This window comes from Cervus canadensis, chromosome 28 (genome assembly GCF_019320065.1).
Source record: "Cervus canadensis isolate Bull #8, Minnesota chromosome 28, ASM1932006v1, whole genome shotgun sequence".
Taxonomy (NCBI): Eukaryota; Metazoa; Chordata; class Mammalia; order Artiodactyla; family Cervidae; genus Cervus; species Cervus canadensis.
This window is the reverse complement of record NC_057413.1, coordinates 40070607-40085581: the sequence shown is the minus strand read 5'-3', so window position 1 is coordinate 40085581 and position 14975 is coordinate 40070607. Positions and strand designations below refer to the sequence as shown.

General features: G+C 48.9%; 1 protein-coding gene across 1 annotated transcript in view; it reads right to left on the bottom strand.

The window, feature by feature from the left end:
- Nucleotides 1-14975, bottom strand: part of PACSIN1 (protein kinase C and casein kinase substrate in neurons 1) — a 64811-nt gene that overhangs the window by 29499 nt on the left and 20337 nt on the right. The window lies entirely within an intron of this gene.

Genomic DNA, 14975 nt, shown 5'->3' with positions numbered 1-14975 from the left:
AATACTTGTCCATGCACATGTGCATGCCAATGACATATTTACACATACAAACACTCATTATATGTATTTGCACATGTGCATTTCCACAAGTCTGTGTACTTACCTATATGTGTACAGATAACACACACATACATATAACTGTAACACTAATATCAATGTACACCTATCTTTGACATGTGTACACCCATCTACATGAATCCGGAACACAGAATGCACAAACTCTTCCCCCACAAAATCGCAGCTGTACACACAAGTCCCCAACCTTGGCCTCGTGGGAGGGGATTGGTGACACAAATGAGTGTCCCAACCAGGGGACTGAACAATGAGCTCCTTCCTAGGAGGCTCTGTCTGCTCCTCTGGACACTAATCTGCCTGTGGTCTCTCAGTCTGCTGCTGGGGGGCCTGGAGGGGACTGTGGGAGGGTGGGGAGACGGGTCCGCCTCCCCCACTCCCTCTCCCTCATTCTGAAAGTCCTCTGTCTGGTCCAGACTAGATCCCATCTACAGCCCCTCAGCCTAGGCAGCTCACAGATACCCCCCACCCCCTAGTTGCTGTCCAGTCCTGGTACCTGGAATTAAGACAGGATTGAACAAAATAGACCCCCTTCCCCAAAAAGAATCCCAGACTTCAGAGAGCCCTGCCACCAACCAAGAAGGATAGATAACATCCAGTGGGGGCCAGGGGAGGGGGTCTTTAGGCCAAGAAGGGTCTTTAGGTCAGTGTTCCCTACGGGATGCGCTACCCTCAGCCCAGGACAGCCTCAGAAAGACCTCAGGCAGGGTCACTGAAGGCCCTGTGCCCCAGGGCAATACTCAGGGATCCCGCACAGCCCAGAGAGGGCACATGCAATCAGAAAGAAGCGGAGGCCCATCAAAAATTAAGCCAATGCCCATCAGCAGATGAATGGATAAGGAAGCTGTGGTACATATACACCATGGAATATTACTCAGCCGTCAAAAAGAATTCATTTGAATCAGTCCTAATGAGATGGATGAAACTGGAGCCCCTTATACAGAGTGAAGTAAGCCAGAAAGATAAAGAACATTACAGCATACTAACACATATATATGGAATTTAGAAAGATGGTAACGATAACCCTATATGCAAAACAGAAAAAGAGACACAGAAATACAGAACAGACTTTTGAACTCTGTGGGAGAAGGTGAGGGTGGGATGTTTCAAAAGAACAGCATGTATACTATCTATGGTGAAACAGATCACCAGCCCAGGTGGGATGCATGAGACAAGTGCTCGGGCCTGGTGCACTGGGAAGACCCAGAGGAATCGGGTGGAGAGGGAGGTGGGAGGGGGGATCGGGATGGGGAATAAGTGTAAATCTATGGCTGATTCATATCAATGTATGACAAAACCCACTGAAATGTTGTGAAGTAATTAGCCTCCAACTAATAAAAAAAATTAAAAAAAAAAAAAAATTAAGCCAAAAAGTGCCTGTTAATACAGTGACAGCCTCTTCCACAGTTCATCCCATCTACAACCCTCTCGGTCATAAGACTGCTGCCAACTAAACCAAGACATGCTATTAATAAAGAGCGTATGAAGCATTCTAATATCAGTGATGTCAAATGTGAGGGGGAAATCATCTTGGAACAGATGAAATGGGGCACTTCATTCATTCACCGGATATTGACTAGGCACCCACTATGTGCCTGGGGTTCTACATGCTGGGATGCGGGCCACCAGCAAAACAAAGTCTCTGCCCTCAGGGGTGACGGGCTAGTGGATTTACTGGACCCTTGTTCTCTTGCAGCATCTCTGTGAGGCTCCAGGACTGATGAGGAAAGAGGCTCTGAGTGGTTAAGCAATTTCCCCAAGAGGACAAAGGCAGAAAATGCCTGGGCTGGGATTTGAACTCCCTGCCTGCCAAGCTTATTCCATGGGTTCCATTAGGAAAGATCTGATTGGGCAACATGGTGACAGCCACCCATTTTCTAAAAGGATGCTTCTCATCCTTAGATCAAGGCAGGACAGGGTCACATGTACTTGAAGTCAAATAGTGGGCATGAGTGAGGATCCCCCCAAACGACCTCAGAGGTGACTTCCAGCCTGGCCTCCTTGGTCCAGAAGCCTGATGTTGTGTGTCCCCAAACCTGGAGGTCCTCAACAGTTAGTGAGGTCCACACCCAGGCCAAGAGTGTGGGGATGCCTGGTGCCTGAGAGCAGAGGCTCCCAGGAGAGCTAGGGGGCAGGGAGGGATTGAGTTCCCAGGAGGCCCTGTAAGCAAAGCCCCCGGCCCGCCTGCCAGCCCCCAGGCTCGGATCATCTTTCTCCTAAACAGCCAACTCCATCCAGGGATATCAAAGACAGCCGCCCCCCCACCCACCTCCATCAGCCTGATCCAGCCCCATCTGCTGTTGGGAGGGTCCCCAAGAGAGGTTCATGAGGGAAGAAGACAACAAGATTGGACAGACTTAGTTTCTGTCAAAGTTGACATTGATAAGACACCCCCTAAACCAGCAAAAATACCGGTAACAGGTTACACCTGTCAGCCTGTGCCCTTCAAAACTACTCCATCTTTATCTCCTACCTTCCTCGTCTCCTTCTTCCCATGTGGACCCCCATTCAGGGGAAAATCGTCCTCTGCCAACTTTTTTGTCTTTTGGTGTTTTTTTTTTTTTTTGGCCTGTGGGATCTTAGTTCCCCAACCAGGGATCGAATCTGAACTCCCTGCAGTAGAAGAATGGAGTCTTAACACCTGGACTGCTGGGGAAGTCTCCTCTGCCAGTTCTGTGGCAACTTTCCTCTGCATGTTACTTGAGCTAGAAAAACATCAAGGAGTTGCCATCTGCAACTTGTAGGCCCCAGACAGGCCCAGGGACACTCCCTAATCCACACACACACACACACACACACACCCCCTGTGCCCGACCTCCTGGACCTTAATCGTGTTCCAGTCCCACAGGTTGGATCAGTCTACAAATAAGGAGGGGGCCTCGCCCAGGCCACAGGGCAGCTGCTCTCGTGGCCCCCAGAGAAGCCAATCCCTTTTGTCACTGCCTCCTTCCCCAACCCAAAGAGCATCATGGTCCCTATCCCCCACCCCAGCCCGGCAGTAATCCTCCGCGTTCCCCAGTGCTGCGCAAACACAATCAGGGCTTATTAACTGCTGCTTTGCATCTCATTTGCATAATTCCCCACGACTGTCAAAGTACCAGAATCCTCCCCAGGCCCCTGCCCATGACAGGTGGGGCTGGCCAGCAACGGAGACATAACCTGGACAAGGCTCTGCTGAGGGTCAGTGGAGGGGACCAAACAAGGGGGAATGGAGAGGATCAGAGGGAGAAATTCAACAGCTGCTTCAAGGTTCAGACCCTGAAAGCCCCCAGAGGAGGGGCAGTTGAAACTTACTGAGAGTGTGCTAAGGCCAGGCACCGTGCACCGTGATTTACACACATCACCACTTGCTTTCCACAACGAACAGGTGTGGAAACCAGTTTAGAGCAGTAACGGCCTCACTATTCAAAGTCTGGGTCTCAGAACCCACAGCCTGGGCATCCCCTGGGAGCTGGGACGACAGCCAGCATCTCGGGTCCCAACCCAGACCTCCAGATCAGAGTCTGCCTTGTCACAAGATCCCAGGAGATTAGAGTCGTGGGGACTTGCCCTGTGATGGAGCCTGAAGATCACGCTGGTGTCAGAACTGAGGCGTCCGCCCAGATCCCGTCTTAGTGTCTTTAATATGTTTAACAAACATTTCCTGAGCACCTACTACATACAGCACAGAACCACGGGATAACCCCGTGGATGTTTCATGCCAGAGTGGGAGACGCACAATAAATACAGTAAGAGCTCAAGTGGCTCTGGGTACCATCAAGAAAAGTAATGTGGGTAAAGGAATAGAGGATGAGTGGGGACCATTTCAGAATCCTTTTTTTGTAATACTTGACTTTTAATTTTTTTATCTTTTAATTTTTTATTTTTTGGCCATGCCATATGGCATATGGGGTCTTCGTTCCCTGACCAGGGCTCAAACCCATGCCCTCTGCCGTGGAAGAGTGGAGTCTTAACCACTGGACCACCAGGGAAGTCCCTAGAATCCCTCTTTGAAAAGGTAACATCTGGACAGAGACCTGTATAAAAGGGAAAGGGGGGTATGTGATGATTTGGGGGAAGAGTGTCTCTGGCAGAGGGAACAACACGGGCACATTGTCCTGAAGTGGGAGTGAGCTCGGCACAGTGAATGGATGGGTGGACGGGTGGGAGGGCAGGGGCAGGAAAGAGAACATGGTCCACAAGGCCCATGGTGAGGATGGATCTGGATTTTATTCTAAGCAAGAGAGGAAGCCACTGGTAAAGCAAGGGTGGGGAAGAGATCCCATTAATGTTTTCAGAAGATCACTGTGGCTTTGATGTGGAAAACTGACTAGAAGGAGGCAACAGCTGAAATGAAGAGACCAGTTGAGAAGCTTTTGCAATATTTATTCCCAACAGAAATGAGTGTTTGTGGCCACTGAAACCTACGACCAAGAGCACTTGTAGCAGCGTTGCTCATAATAGCTCCAAACTGGAAGCAACCCAGATGCCCATCCACAGAGGGACTGATCAATAAATCATGGGGTTATTGCATGCAGTTGAGATCATTTGCTTTTTCACTGCTGTCTAGGACTCCACAGTGCAAATTCTACTGTGCGGTTTGCTCGCACAGTTGAATATTATACAGCAATGAAAAACATCCAGCTACACACAATTACATGAAAAACATCTCAAGACATTATGATGAGCAAGAGAAGCCAAACTTTACAGAGCATACTAAACGGATTCTATTTATATGAAGCTCAAGAACAGGCAAATCTGGATTTCTGGTTCCTGGCAAGATGGAGTAAATGTGCTTGTCCCTCCAAAGTCCAGCTAAAAGTCCTGGACATAAACAAATATAAGACGACTCTAAAAGGGGAGAAAAGATGACCGGCTGACTACTAGAGACCTCAGAACCCAAAGAATGACAGGGCAAAGAGTTCTCTGGGTTTTCTTTTCACCTGATATACCCCAGGTGTGTGGCTGGAGAAGTCAGCAACCCAGAAAGACCAACGACTATGAACAATGACAGCTCTTAAAAAAGCCTCTTCTCTTTAGCCAAAGGACTAGAGGAGGTGCAGTTTAGCAAGATAAAAACTTTTAAAACAAGAAATGCCCTACTGTAGCCAAACACCGTGGGAAAAAACTGCAGCCCTAGCCCTTCCCACCCCCCATGAGCAGGGGTCAAGTGGGGAGCCTTGCCTGGCAGTAACCAGCACCCCAGCCCCTGACAGGCTGGGGTCCGGGACCCTTTGCTGCAGCGCTGCAGTGTTTGCACCTGGACACACCTCTCCTTGGGCGACAAAATACAATGAAACTGTATGGGACTTGGGGCAAATTCTGGGCCCAAAAGATACAAAGAGACCAAAAACCCACCTGTGACTTTTGAAGAGCCTGAAGCAAAAACAGGGTGTTGGGAGCAAAAGCAGTTACTATGCATGCTCCCTGCACACACTACCACCTAAGGGTGGGCAAAACACCTAAGTGACCCCTCTGGCCAGACCCCTGGACACACCCCCACCCTCACCCCACATAAGGAACAAGCTCGCCGCCCTCAGGAAGCAAACAAGCGAGGAACCTGCTGTTTGTTCTTGCTGCCCCTCTCTGCTGCAGCAGAGGTCCCCATGAAAGCCTTGTCTGAATTTCTTGTCTGGTCGCTCGTCAATTTCCATTGGTTGGGGAAGGGCAAGAACCCTGGTCATTAACACCCCACCACCAGGGTGTGGGTTGGCTGGGTTCTGCTGGGTGGTTCATTTCCATATGCCTCAGCTGGGGCTGGAATGTCCAAAGCAGCTTCTTCATTCACAGGACTGGGATGCTGGGGTGGCTGGCAGCTGGCTGAGTACCTGTCCCTCCCCCTCGCCCCCTCCCCTCCCTGCCCTTATCCCCACGTGGTCTCTCCAGCCGAGTACCTGGCCCTACTTAATGTGGTAGCTCAGGGTTCCAAGAGCATACAGTCCAAAAGGACAAGTTCCAATGTGCGTGTGTGTCGTGTCCGACTCTTTGTGACCCCATGGACTGTAGCCCGCCAGGCTCCCCTGTCCATGGAACTTTCCAGGCAAGAATGCTGGAATGAGTTGCTGTTTCCTACCCCAGGGAATATTCCCCACCCAGGGATCGAACCCGAGTCTCTTGCATCTCCTGCACTGGCAGGTGGATTCTTTACCACTGAGCCACCTGGGAAGTCCTCCAAGGTGTGAGCATTTAGCTCTCAAGCCTCTGCTTCCATCCTGCTGGCCAACATCTCACTGGCCAAAGCAAGTCAATGGCCAAGCCCAGGGCCCATGCAAGGAGGCTGACGAGGGTTACACCAGGGTGTGAGTAACAAGAGCTGGGGTTTCCAGATGGGGGTAGGGAGCACCAGGGCACCAGGATAGGTCTATGATGGGACCCAAGACTTCGCATTTTTTTTTATGACCTTCTTTCCAGGTAGTTCCCCACTGTGATACAATCAGCCCAGGGAGCACACCTGGAGCACTTCTCCTAGCCCGTAATACCTACTCTATGACACTGTGATCAAAGAGGCTGTTAATCTCCCTAATGTCTGCGCAGCCATCAAAGGGAATGCCACACAGTCACAATCACTGTTCGGGGGCAGACAGCCCAGGGCAGACACACACACACACTGGGCCACAGGAAGGCTGCTCAGACACTGGCCTCTCTCCCATCAATCTGAAGCTCCAGCTTTTAGTCCTAACTTGGCCCCATTCCACCTGGGTCTCCCTTCTCTCCTTCAAAGTGAGGGTGCTGGACTATATTAGCAACATCTAACCTCTACACCACTCCGGGACCTTTTACGTATTTTTTGACCAAGGAAATCCCCGTTTTAGAAAGATTTTTATCTATCAAACAGACTGCACATGTTTTTCAATTGGAAAACAAATTTACTTTTTACTCAATTATCAGGTCGAGTTCCTGACGGGCGTGGTATAATCAACAATTCCATGCTAAACTGAGAAAATTCTCACCAGAAGCAAAGAGCTCTGAAGTACTGGATGGGCTGGGTTGCCTCAGCTGGGAAATGCTCAACAAGGTGACAGGTTTTTGCAACATTTAAAACACTGGAGCCTCAGGAGTTCCCTGACGGTTTAGTAGCTAGGACTCCGCGCTTTCACTGGCAAGGGCCCGGGTTCAATCCCAAGTTGAGGGAACTAAGACCCCACAAGACTCACTGCAAGGACAAAAAAAAAACAAACCCAAAATAACCAAGCCTCAGGACTTCCCTTGTGGTCCAGCGGTTAAGAATCCGCCTTCCAATGAAGGGGACGTGGGTCCCATCCCTGGTCAGGAAAGTAGAGCCCGCGTGCCGCAGGGTAACTAGGCCCACATGTGGCAACAAGAGAAAGCTCGAACACCACCATGAAGACCCAGCACAGCCAAGATGATAATAACTTTTTTAAAAAGAATTATGTTTAAAAAAAATAACCAAGCCTCTCTCTGGAACCTGGGGCTGGGGGGCGGAGTGCCAGCTGAGATGGGCTGGATGGGAGCCCTCTAAGTACGAACCCGTCCAACTCCAAGCAAGCTGTATGCTCAGTACCTCTTGGAGCCGCCACGAGCCAGCACACTGCTGAGCACCATGGGGACAGCTCAGGGCATCTAAGGTAACACGGCTCATGACAGTGGTCACTGGTGCCATTTGACTATTCAAATTTAAGTTAAATGGAATGAAATACATTTGAAAATACTATTCCTAAAGCAACAACAAAAAAATAATTCCTTAGCTGTACCAGCCACATCTCATGTGTTCAACAGCCGCATGTGGCTAACAGCTACCGCCTTAGTGCAGAAACTGATCACTTGCACCATTACAGAAAATTCAGACAGAGCTAGAAGGTCTGATTCATACAAAATCAGGGGTGTCCGGTGTCACACACTTGATTGAGGCCCCCCCAAAAGGAATTCTCTACACATTACAGTCTAGTTGCTCCCCTGCTCCTATGACACAATGGGGCTGCATTTCTCCGACAGAAAAAAATAAAATTGGCTCCAAAGTACTGCAAAAATCACACTCAGGGATGCAGCCAACCTTTAAAATCATGTGCTACGTTTAGAGAGAGATGATTAATCTCCTGACAAAACTGCATTACCAATAATATTTGGAGTAAACCACCAAGCATGATCCCTGTCAACATCCCTCCACCAGGATTCTCTACCTCCCCCCAAAAAAAGGAAGGGAAGGAGGGGCTGGGTGTTTGCTCACCCTGACATATGGAAACCTCTTTGACCCTGCCAGCCCCATACTTGGCATTCTGTAGTATCTCTCTATTTCTAAAGATCGAGCCTCTCCACAAGGGGGTAGGGTGGGAAAGATGCAGGGGATGTCTGATTTATTGTGAAAGTAATTTCCAGGAGCAGACACTGTTGGTTGTCTAACTAACAGCCATTCTTCTTTGGCTCATGCTGACCAGAGTCCTGATTACATAACAAGTGACTCAGAAGAAATGATGATCGGCCCAAGGCAGGGGCCCTCAACTTCAACACTATTGACATTTGGGGCTGGATCATTCTTTGCTGGGAGCTGTCATATACATTGTAGATGCTGGGTAACATCCCTGGCCTCCACCCACTAGACATAAGTAGCGTCTACACTCCCCCCACCCCACCCCCGGCCATTATAACCACCAAAAACCTCTACAGACATTGCTGAATGCCCTCTGGGAAGCAAAATCAACCCAGACTGAGAACCACTGGTCCAAGATATAAACTCTAAGCCAGTGGTTCTCAGTCTTGAACATTCATCAGAATCACCTGAAAGACTCATTAAAACACACATTGCTGGGCCTCACCCCCAGAGTTTCTTTCTGATTCATTATGTCCGTGGTGGGGCTCAAGAATGTGCCTTTCTATTGAGTGCTGAGGTGAGACTGATGCCCTTGGTCTAGGGACCCCACTTGAACAACCACTGGTCTGGGACTTCCCTGGTGGTCCAGTAGTTAAAGACTTCACTTTCCAATGCTGGCAGTGTGGGTTCAATCCCTTGTCAGGAAGCTAAAATCCCACATGCCTTGTGGCCGAAAAACCAAAACATAAGACAGAAGTAATACTGTAACAGATCCCAACAAGACTTTAAAAATGGCCCACATGAAAAAAAAAAAAACTTTAAAGGTAAAATAACTCCCCACTTCCCGCTTTCCCTCCAGACCCTGGCCACCACCATTCCACCTTCTACATCTATCAATTTGCCTAGTCTAGGCACCTTGTATTAAGTGGAATCTCCAATGCTCGTCCATTTGTGCCTAGCTTCTTTCACTCAGCATGATTTCCATGTTCATCCATGATGCAGCATGTATGAGAATTTCATCCTGTTTTTTGTTTGTAGGGCTATGCTGGGTCTTTGTTGAAAGCTCAGGCTTCCGTAGTTGCGGAGAGCAGGGGCTCCTCTTTGCTGCGGTGCGCAGGCCTCTCACTGCGGTGGCTTCTCGTTGCGGAGCACGGGCTCTAGGAGCATGGGCTTTGGTAGTTGCAGCAGGTGGGCTCAGTAGTTGGGGCACATGGGCTTAGTTTCCCCGAGGCATGTGGAATCTTCCCCGATCAGGGATCAAACCCATGTCCCCTTGCATCGGCAGGCAGATTCTCATCCACTGTACCACCAAGGAAGTCCTTCATTCCTTTCTAAGGCTGAATAATTTCTTGTCACATGGATTTACCACACTTTGTCTATCCATTCATCCATCAATGGACACTTGGGTTGTTCCCACCTTTTGGCTGTGGTTAATAATGCTGCTATGAACACTGGTGTTTCAGTATCTGTTTCAGCCCCTGCTTTCAATTCTTTTGAGTAGAGACCTAGAAGTGGGAATTTTTTTTATTATATTTTGTGTTTAATTTTTGATGAACCATCAAATTGTTTTCCACAGCAGCTGTACCATTTTATATTCCCATCAACAATGCAGAAGGGTTCCAATTTCTCCACATCCTCACCAACACTTGTTATTTTCTGCTTTTTTTGATAATGGCCATCCTAATGGGTATGAAATGATATCTCATTGTAGTTTTGATTTGCATTTCCCTAATGATTAATTGGGGAATTACTGAACATCTTTTCATGTGCTTATTAGCCATCTGTATATCTCCTTTAGAGAAATGTCTATTCAAGCCCTTTGCTTATTTTTTAAATTGGTTGTTTGGTTCTTTATTGTTGAGTTGTAGGAGTTCTTCATACATTCTGAATATTAATCCCTGATCAGATATATCATTTGCAAATATTTTCTCTCCTGCTGTATGTTGTCTTTTCACTCTCTTGATAGAGTTTTAAATTTTGATGAAGTCCAATTTGTGTATTACCACCCTGGTAGCTTAGCTAGTAAAGAAACTGCCTGCAATGCAGGAGACCCGGCTTTGATTCCTGGATTGGAAAGAGCCTCTGGAGAAGGAAATGGCAACCCACTCCAGTCTTGCCTAGAGAATCCCATGGACAATCCATGGGGTTGCAAAGATTGGACTGAGCGACTAACACTTTCACTTTATGTATTTATTTTTTCTTTGGTTGCCTGTGTTTTTGGTATCATATCCAAGCAATCACTGCCAAATCCCATGTCATGAAGACTTCCCCCTACATTTTCTTTCAAGACTTTTATCACTTTAGTTCTTACATTTATGCCTTTGATCCATTTTTGTACATGGTGTAAGGTAAGGGTCCAACTTTATTCTTTTGCACGTGATGTCCAACTTTCTTACCTAGGACACTTTTAAAACTCGTCAAGTCCAGCCTCACCCTAGACTCTGTGGTAGGGTCCAGGCATCAGCAATCCCAAGGTCCTCAGGTGGTGCCCAAGGGCATCCCAGGCTGACAGCCATGGTCCTAAGGCTGAGAGCTCCTTAGTCCTTCTTAGTCCCAGGTCATCTCGTATTGGTCTTTCTTCCCACTTTCTAGCACAAGGCATGGCCCATGAGGTATTCAACGGGGTTTATGCTGGGCCTGGTATGGGAGATCATAGCCTTGGAACTTTTCAGACACATGGGTTCCATTCCCAGGGCTGTGACAGGTACATCTGAGGAGATGAAGCAGAATCAGCCGGAGGCTCAGCCTCAGGGAGCGTGGGTGGCCTTGGGAGAGGTTACAGAGTCTGATAGTAACTGACTGCTGGACGATGCGGGACAGGCCGTCCAGGCTACGAAATCAGAGAAGTCTGGCTGCTGTGGGGTGGGCTGTTGGGGACAGGGCTGGGAGGGCCCAGGAGGAAAGGGTGCTCGGAGGAGGAAAAGCCTGAGTGGAGGTGCAGAGGTGAGCACACACGGAGCAAATGGGGGAGCCTCGCTGGAGAAGCCTCCCAAGGAGCATAGAAGGAGCACCCTTAGGGGAATTCCCTGGTGGTCCAGTGGTTAGGACTCCACACTTTCAGTGCCAAGGGCACAGGTTCAGTCCCTGGTCAGGGAACTAAGAGTCTGCAAGCTATATGGTGTGGCATCAAAAATTTAAAAAAATAACAAAGAAAAAGTTTTTGAAAAGCAGTAAGCTTAGCAGCTGCGGAAGATAGAAGGCAGAAGGAGAAGGGGATGACAGAGGATGAGATGGTTCAATGGCATCACCGACTAGATGGACACGAGTTTGAACAAGCTCCAGGAAATGGTGAAGGACAGGAAAGCCTAGCATGATGCAGTCCATGGGGTCACTAAGAATCAGACATGACTGAGTGACTGAACAACAAAAAGGCTTAGCAGAAGCCTATGGCTATTAAAAACACGTGTCTGCTTTCCATTACGTTTACTCATCTTAAACTGGGGATGAGGGCAGCAGCGACCTCACAGGGCAGCTGAGGGGGAAAGAAAGTCCCTGGAACCATACCAGACACAGAGGAAGCACTCGGTTATGTCAGAATCCATTGCCACAATAGTCTTTAATCTCAAAAATAACACTAAGAGACATCTACCATTACCTCCATTTTTTTTTTTTAAAGAGGAAAACTGGGGGTCAGAGGAGTGAAGTGAGCAGTCCAATGTCACACAGCAGGAATGAGCCACGATTCAAACTCCAAAGCCCATGCACAAATCTTCCATAAACCTAGGGGTTTTGGCCAAAGGCTAGATTCCTGGGATCCAGATCTAAGAGGGCCTCCCAAGGCCATTGTGCCTGGCCCAACTCCTTTGTTCTGCAGAGAAAGACAACCAGAGCAGGGAGGTGACAGCACAAAGCCCCACGGCATGTCAGGGCAGAGGGGTCTGGCTGATAAACCGATGGGCAGAACGGGTCGCAGAGGCCTACAGCAGTCACTGCTCAGCAGGTCAACGAGTTCTGCGTGCCCGTTCCCAGCCAGCTCAGCGGGAGAGCGCCGGGGAGCTGGAGCACCAGCCGGGGGTGGATGGGGGAGGCTGCCACCTCCTGCCTCTCCCCTCGGGCTGGCAGAGATCACCCGAGTGGCTCTCAGCCCCCAACCCCCTCAGTGCGGGCCCAGAGCCCAGAAACCCCCTGACAGGCCCCCACTGCAGCCTCGTACCCACCACAGAGAGGAAACCGGGCAATTATAGATGACCTTTGCAGGGAGCAGAATGCAAACTGGAATCCATTTGCCTGAGCAGTCTTCATCATTACCACAGCAATTATTCACAAGCCTTTGTGAGCAAGGCTTCAGCACAGGTACTGAGCCCCCAACATGCTCTGGCCCCTGGCATCCCCCTCCCAGGCTGTCCTTTGTCCCACGGCATAATCTCCTGCATCTGCATAACCTGCTGCCTCTCCACTCTCCAGTTACAACCGCAGAGTGGGCGAGCTGTCAATCATTGACCCAGGTTTGGGAAACGTTAAGGGGTACAGTAAAGAATTCCTGAATATTTCCTGTTCATTCCCTCATTGCCAACTTTTCCAACAACTAACAGCTCCTCCCCCCACCCCCACATCTAAATAACCACTGGAAGAGTTAAGGGATGAGATGTGAGTCATTCACACTTTAGTATAAATATGTTTACTCAACCAGCTTTCTGCCTGATGCCTAGCTGAGATCCTGCCCATTTCGGGGTTGGGTGGGAATTAGGAGTGTTGATAGAAGAGGAAAGAAAAGAGAGCAGGAAGAGGGAGGGGGAAGAGGTGCTCCCGAGAGAGGTGTTAAGAGTAAGGGACTGTGAAATAGCCAAATGGCTTGAATGGTACATCTCATAACAAGAACTGGAGAGAGGCTTGAACTTGTAGTAACTAACACGCATACCAGAATCCAGACAGTAATGAACCAGTGTTTGCCCGAGTTCCATGGGACGTATCAAGCACAGCAGAGAGACCTGCCTATACAGCCCTCAGCTGGGTATCGGTCTGAATCCTCACTACTCAAAGTGTGGTCCATGGACCAGTAGCACTGGCATAACTGGGAGTTGATGAGAAATGCAGAATTTGGGCCCATAAGGCTTCTTAACTCAGAATCTTCAAGCAAGGTCCCCAGAAGACTGCTGAGCCCATCAAGGTTGGAAAAGTTAGGCCCAGAGAGTCCCTGGAATACCTGCTTCTAAGAGTACTTTGATGGACAGCAGGCTGGGGGCCGGGGTGCTGAGGTGCTGGTCCTGAGGTGCTTTCTAAAGGAAGGGAGGAGCCACAGGCCAATGAAACTAAAGTAAACTGGGGGCCCTGGACTTGGAATCCACCACTGGGTTCATGGTCACTTTGCACTAACTTGCTGCATGACTTGGAACAAGTGACTGGCCTTGATTTCCCCTTCTGTCCTGGGGAGCTGATACTATGTTCTCTTGCTGTCTTTGGGGGCAGCAGTGAAGCCCAGAGGAGTTCAGATGAGAAGAATTTTGGAAACCGTGAAACACTGGACAGGGTGCATCCCTGCGGCTGCTTCCAGCTGTCCTCGTAAGATTCGCAGAAGGTGGCCTCGTGGGCAGCAAAATGAACCTGTTTCCTTCCACAGGCCTTTGGAGCTGGTCTCTCATGCTGAAAGGAAATGGCTAAACCAAGTCACATGAGGATGTTACTGTCTGATAACCTTCCAATGTATCCACCAGGATTTGGTTTTGGCAAAGACCCTTGGAAATGGATATCAGGTACAGTCAAGCAGGGGTGATCCCAGGACTCCCCAAATCTCACATCTACCCACATACCATGGAGCAGCGGTTTCCCACCCTGACTGCACAAAAGAATCACTGATGTTTCTGGTAAAGCTATGAATTTATATTGCCATAAAATACTTCCATAAAAACAACACTATGTTCATTTGAAAAAAATAAAACAACAACAAAAGACTATATACCTAGGCAAGGAACAAGATTTTAAAAATAAAAAAGTCTGAGAAAGGAAAAAAGAAAAAAAGAATCACTGATGCCTGGACCACCAGAATGGCTAAAATAAAAGGAAAGACAATATCAAGTGTTGCTGAGGCTGCAGAGCAACCAGAACTCTGGAACACTGCTGGTGGGACTATAAAAAGTGCAGCCACTTTGGGAAACTATTTGGCAATAGCTACTAAAGTTCACCAACCCTGCCACTCTCAAGTGGACCCCCAACAGTAAGGAGTGCTCACGGCCACCAAACGGCATGTACATAAGGGGCTTCCCTGGGGGTCCAGGGATTAAGACTCAGTACTTCCACTGCAAGAGAGGGAGCGCTGGTTCGTTAGATCCAAAAAAAAAATAAAACGGGGGGAGGCATGTACATGAATGCACAAGGCAGTGGGATTCACACTAGCCCCCAGACAACCCAAATGTCCACCAGTACGTGAAAAACTAAATAAATCGTGTGCTGGGCTGTGTGCTACACAACCCAGAAGCCCTGCCTCAAGACAAAGGTGTGCCCAAGCTGTGGGGAATATTTACTGCTGACAAGTCTGAGTCCATCCCCAAGGACTGTCCTCTACCTCACAGCCCCCTCGCAGGGGAAGCTCACATCCAATAACTGGTTCATACAGGCCTGGATCCCTGGATCTTTAATGCAGGACAACCCTGACATGCCATCTCAGCCTTAGCACTCCTCAGGGGATCAAGTGAAGCCGGTGTTAAAAGTGCACTGTCAGGGA